The sequence below is a fragment of the Coturnix japonica genome, chromosome 19 (genome assembly GCF_001577835.2).
Source record: "Coturnix japonica isolate 7356 chromosome 19, Coturnix japonica 2.1, whole genome shotgun sequence".
Lineage (NCBI taxonomy): Eukaryota > Metazoa > Chordata > Aves > Galliformes > Phasianidae > Coturnix > Coturnix japonica.
The window spans coordinates 7,011,130-7,017,521 of record NC_029534.1 but is presented as its reverse complement, the minus strand read 5'-3'; the positions used below and the strand labels follow the sequence as shown (position 1 = coordinate 7,017,521).

General features: G+C 48.7%; 1 long non-coding RNA gene across 1 annotated transcript; it reads left to right on the top strand.

The window, feature by feature from the left end:
- Positions 1-1,158: 1,158 nt before the first annotated feature.
- On the top strand, positions 1,159-4,788 carry LOC107322378. The gene is made up of 3 exons (XR_001558918.2): positions 1,159-1,229; positions 1,424-1,500; positions 3,457-4,788. It is a non-coding gene; the product is annotated as an uncharacterized LOC107322378 (long non-coding RNA).
- The last annotated feature ends 1,604 nt before the right edge of the window (positions 4,789-6,392 follow it).

Sequence of the window (6,392 nt, the reverse complement as noted above, 5' to 3'; positions counted from 1 at the left end):
CTGGCCCCAAGCAAATCTTTAACCCTGCGTCTCAGAGAGAGCATGACTGTGCATCTCATTGCAGCGGGGCCCCCAGTGTCACACCTGAGGATCACAGGCTCCAGTTAAACATTCTTCTCACTGATTCCTCCTTTGATTTGAGGAATAATGCATGCAGGGCACAGGACTGCCGCAGCAAGGCTGGGCTCAGTGACAGGCTGAGGCGTGCGTTTGTTTTTCCCTGCAGAGCTTTCTTGCTCCCTGAGTATCCCATTGGCACAAGGCACAGAAGGGAAAGAAATGTGCACTCACACTGTTGTAACCCCTGGCTGACCCCCAGAAGGAAAAGGCTAAACACAGAAGCCAGACTCTGGTCTGAAGAGACAAAACCAGACACCCTCTCTTGTAAGATATCGTGCTAAAATACTCCCTTTCCCTATTGCATCCCCATTAAACTTTGGTGAAGGTGATGCTGAGATAAGTTGGGTCCAGAAGAAAAAAATCAATGGGTGTAAATTCGTAAGAAACAAACATGATGTAAAAGCCAAAGCAAAAAGACTCTTGCTGGTAGGAATTACCTTCACACCCAGCAGAGCAACAGTTCGCTCACATACAGAAGAGCCAACCAAAGCTGGTGGATCTTTGCTCCCTTTCACTATAAGGCTAGGAGCTTAGCTCTCTGCCACACCTGCACATGCCCACTATGATGGCACGCAAACACAGTTGCTGGAAAATTTTAATCCTTTTTCCTCTATTTTCCAAATAGCAAAACAGAGGCACATGGAAATTTACAGCCACGGCCAGGTTGCACCACATCAACCACACACAGCAGTGTCCCAGCCCAGCACTGGGCTGCATGGTGTCTGTGGGCAGGAGAACATTCAGGGGGCTCCTATAAGAAAGCATCCACCAGACCCCACTGCCCTAAAGATCCATCAGAGCCTGCAGCCAGCCCACAGCTCCGTGTGCACCAGCTCAGATATTTTAAAGAGAACTGCTTTCTTGACACTTTCCTGTAAAGATGAAAGACATTTCACTTCAAGCGGGTAGGGGGAAGGGTGGCAAGTGGATTTACAAAGCCAACAAGCTTCTCTCTGCTCCAGGAAGATCGTATCATGGCTGCTGGCTGCCTGCCACAGCTGGTTTGAGCATTAACCACGGACAGTGACTGATGGATGCCTATGGTGCCAGCTGCAAAAAGCCATGCAGGAGGGTGGGAGGCAGCCGCTGTGCTCCACTGGGGGAACGAGGTCAGGAGACGGGAAGCGATCACAGCCCAGCCCAGGGAAGCCTGCCCTCCATAGCAGAGCAGTGGGGGGACACAGCCCCCACATGGCACCTCAGAGGGAGGCAGGGATGGGGATGTTGACTGGAAGGAGCTCTGCCCAACTTCCAAGGCACCAGCTGATTCTTAGAACAACTCACCATCTTCTGTCTCTCACAGGTCACTGGTAAAACTAAGACTGGGGTAAGGGAGTATCCATCCTGTACGCTGGCATAGGAAGATGTCAACAAATACAGGTAAGTAAAAAGAATGCAAACTGTGCTGAGCATCTGTTCTGGTATGAGAGCAAACAGATGTGGTTGATGAACAGCCATCAGTTTGAGGAAATCCTCAGTTCATGCCTGAGACTTGCCTTGGCAAGACAGCATCATGTAGGACCTGAGACCATCCAACAGACCAACAAAAAAGCCTGCAGTGCATGAATTTGAGCTCTTGTGGAATTTACTGTGAGGTTTGCTTCTAAATACGTGATACTCACTTTCTGAGGGTAAACTGAGGCAAATACATTAATTTGCCTGGGAAAACAACAAAACTGCAGGAAATTTTGGAGCAAATATTTACAGGAGAGTTTCAAAATCACATCTGTTTGTTTAAGCAATGGAAGAAAGAGCTCCTTCCTTGCTGACACCATAGAATTTCTCAGCAGCTCTGTGTGTTGTGCAGGAACCAACCCATTGGCCTGGCTGGATACTGGCATCCAGACACACTGAGGGAATGCAGTGCCTCCAGTGCTGGGCAGGGAGGGGTTAAGGTGGGGTGCCTGCAGCACGGTGCACACCAAGGTCCTTCCCAAGGCTGCAGGAACAATGCTGCTATCAGTCTATATTTGGCCTTTGCCCTTGGATCATTTATGACTTTTTCTTCACCTCTGATGACCACAGCAGCAAGCTTTCAATCTCTTGCTCCCTAGCCTGAAGCAAGAGCTCTCCCTCCCCCCTTTAAAAACCACACCATTTGCAATTAAAAGCAGCTGCCAGGAGGAGATTTCAAGCAAGTCTTCCCTTTCCCCACTGTGCCCTTGCACAGGCCAGGCTTCTGGCACCAAACCACTGTAGGGATGTGGTGGTGGCCCTGCTGGATCAGAATGGGGAGCAAGGAACCAGACATCTTAGCTGGCCTACAGCCCAAGCCCATGCTTAAAGCTGAGAGAAGTCCCACGTGCTCCACTCCCCCACCAGCATCAGCAGCATCCCTCACACAGACTCATTAGTGCTCTGCAAGATCCAACCCAATGCATATTGTAGACCTGGAAAGTTTCAACCATTGCCCACCAACACATCACAGCAGCAAGTAAAGGAGGAGGAGTGTTTCCTTGCAATTACCCAGCTCTTCAGAGGTGAAGGAGTGAACTGCAGTTGTAACACCACAACTGTGAACCACTCTCAGCTGTGTTCTCACCCTGAGCGGAATCTCAGCCACCAAAACAAGCCCAGATTTTTGGGTAAGCCAAGGACAAACTTCTCTTCCTTAAAGGCCTCACCCTGCCCAGCCCCACAAACTCACCCTGAACTCAGTAAAATCCATAAGGACTGAGAGAATCAAAGGAGGAGTCAAGAAGTCAATTAGACGCCAAAATCCTTTAAAAAACAAAAAAGACAACATGCAAGAAGTAGATACAATAAATCTAATGTACTCAATAATGCCACATAACAGGTGCTTTTAAAAATAAATCAGTAAGTTTACATAATTGAGCAGCACCAAGGTGTCCCTTTTATCTGTGTAAATGTGGATAGCAGGAAGGCAGGCTGGAGGGATGCTGGAGCCAGGCTTCCCCACTAAGAAATCAATGCATGCAATGCAACAGCGCCTGGCTCCTCCTCTTCCCCTCTCTCACACCTGCATACTCCTTGCAGTTGCTGCTCATTTGAGAATTACAGCTCTGTAAACACAAAAAGGCTTGCAGCAGGATTGCTCCGGCTTTACGTATTTCTAGGTAGCATTTTTCCCCCTCTCAAGCAAAGTCTTATGTCCTCCAGCTCACAGCACTGCAAGTTGCAACACAACATTTGCTTTTTCCAAGGTAAATATATATATATATATAAATTGTGCCACTGTTTTCTGTTGTTTTGATGTTTATTTTTCCCCCTCTCGTTCTTAAGCCAGTTCCCTCAGCTTTAGCTGGCTAATTTTCCTGCAGAAACAGTACATTTCTTTTATGTGTTAATTTTTCTTCCTCTATTTGCACTTCACAGCACGCAGTGACATGAAGAACAAGCCTCTCCCACTTTCTTCTGAGATGACAAATATTCCTGGTGCTGAAGACCCCGATGCATCTGTGAATTCAGCTGTATTTGTGCATTTTGCAGCAAGATGCTTTCTCTAATTAAGCAATTTTCACTAATACAATTCAATTCATTTCGCGTTAACCTTTCCCCCTTTTTCCTATAGGATTAGCAGGGAAGCATCTTGCTTTAGAGTCTTGTAAAGAGCTTTTCATCCCAACTGCAACCCACTATTTCCAACAAGTTGGTCAGCCCAGTTCCTGCACGTTTTATTTCAATAGACGAAAGATGTGCTGGTTGGAGAGGGGTGGTTTGTTCAGAAATACTCATCTAGAAAGTCATTTGTTTTCATCAGAGCTGCTCAAGTGAAACAGGTGGAAAATTCCCAGCCAACAGCAGGGTTGGCTCCTACCTGCCCACATCACAAAGAACCACAGAGAGGGTCCCTGCTGGAATGGCACGGCCACAAAAATTGCAAGTCAAGGTGAAAAGAGAGGCCTGAAGTCTGGAAAGTGACAGCAAAAAAATCTCACAAACCACTTGAACCCTGGCCTGCTATAAACAATGCCACCAAACGTGTGATTCACCCTTTTGTGAGAGCAGTGCTCCCGTCCACAGATTTCCATGCTGCTCACTCGGCAAAAGATCTCAGTTCTGAAGTTGGTAACAAATAACCCCATAATTAACCTCATCCCCCAAATCTCAGATCCACTCTCAAAATTTGACACCTGCCCCCTCCTGTCAGCTCAGGTAAAATAACACCCAGAGCTCCAGCACAGGTTTCCATCTGCAGATGATCCCCAGGCTTTCCCCCCTCATCTCCCTGAGCTGCCTCTCATTTGTCTGAGCCATAAAGTCCTCCAGCTGTGCATACCCAAATCTCACTACCTGGAAGACTAGTAGTGATGCTGCCCAATCCTACTCTGCACAGGGATCCTTTCAGACCCAGAAAGCCACCCCAGTGGCAGGCAGTGGGTCTGGCAGGGCAGCACACCATGGGGCTGTTTCTCTTTGCTCACCCAGCACCCCGCCTGCCCTGTGCTGGTGCAGAAAGCTTTAAACAACCGGGCTGTGAAGCCCAGCCTCGCTTCCCCACACCTCAGTTTGCTGAGTATTAGTATTTATCTTTGCTTGCTGCTGGCAACTGCTAATTTAGCTACATTGGCCGCTTGTGTAGTTTTAACATTGCTCTCCTGCTCCAGCCAAGGCAGCTCCTTAATAAATCAAAAGCCTGGAAGGTTCACATAGAACACAGAGGCCTTTACGGTGTGCGTGAAGATGGGAGCAGAACTTCCTGACATTCATGAGGAATAATAAAAGAATTTACATTTTGACTTTCCGGAAGAAAACGTGGAGGTGGAAAAATACCATTCAGAGCTTGCTCAGGACGTGCGACATGCCTCAGAGCCCCCAGCTCCGTCGGGGAAAAAATGGCTCGCAGCTTCCCCTGATGATGCTCAGAGCAGAGCAGAGCCTGCAGGCAGCGCCTGACTTCAGTAGATCTCCCCACTGCATCTCCTTTTGTAATTTATACATCTCAGAACGGGGAAAGCAGCACAACCTGCACTCCAAGGCAAAGCCCCCTCACACAAAGCCCATCCCATCCCAGGGCATCCCATGAGCTTGCTGCCATTCTCGTGGCACATGGGAACACACCACCTGAGGACGCAGGACAAAGCGTTCCTGTACCAGCTCCAGCAGCACCGGGGCCCAGAGCTGGCATATGCCCATGTATTCGCCACAAGGCAGCATTTGCTTTAACTTCCTCCTAGGATCCATGTCAGTCTTGGCATCCCAAAGGGCACATGATTCCCCGCATTACGGCAGCCTAAGGGTGCAGGGCCTGCACACAGATGGCAACAAAACCCTTAAGCGCACCACGGCACGGAGGAACAGAGCTGGCACAGACGGACAGACAACTCCTATGCAATAGTTTGAGAGCGCTTCAGTGAAGGGAAGAAAATAACACAGCAGAAGCCTCTCCCCAGTCACCAGCTCGTGTAAAATGGGGCAGCTGGTTCCTTGCTCCCGCTAAAAGGAGTCTAAATGTGTGTTCAGGTGCAGCGCTGGGACTGGCTGCACAAACGCTCCCCACGGTGAGGGCTGACTGCTGCCAGCACAGCACTGCCAAGGTGCCAGGAGAAGCATCACGAGGCAGGAGATGACCCAGCAGGGAGGGCAGGGGCTGGAGCAGGCTGGGACAAACATATACGTGGCTAAAAGCCCTCCCTCCGCAGACGGCCTTTTGGGGATGCTCTCCCATAAAAGGAAGCCGGCCTTTCAGAAGTCACAGCGGATGATCCAAACCCAACGTTTTCCACAGATTATCTCTTCCTGTCGTTTCCCTTCTAGACCCGGCTTGCAGCCTCTACAAATGCCAAAGCTCCTGGCAGCATGCAAAGCCAATCTGTCCCTTCCTGAACTCCACCAGCTCATGCCAAAGACACGGAGCGTTCCTCGGAGCAAGGCAGGGGCTGAGAGCAGCGGCCTCCTTTTGCCCTGTGGATGATAATTTCACACGCGTATCATCTCCCACCATAATCCCACTGTTTTTAATTAGTGCACTGCAAAAGGAAGGAGCAGCACATCTCCAAGGGGAAAAGGAGGAGGGGAGAGGGGAAAAAAAAAACCCAACAGCACAAAGGATTCTGGCCAACTTTTCCAAAAGCTTAATAGATTTATTTTTTTTAACGGGGTTATTAACATCACCTATGAATTATTTTAGGGACCTAATTATATAAAAAAAAGCAACAAAACGCAGTTAATTAGGTTTCCTGAACTTGACTCAGGCGAAACAAGATCTCTAAATACAAGGGGAGTGAAAAAGCCAATGGCTTGAAACAAAGAATCAATGAGTATTATTGCAGAACCGATTGAACCGTTACTTCTTGAACCGTCCGGTCCCC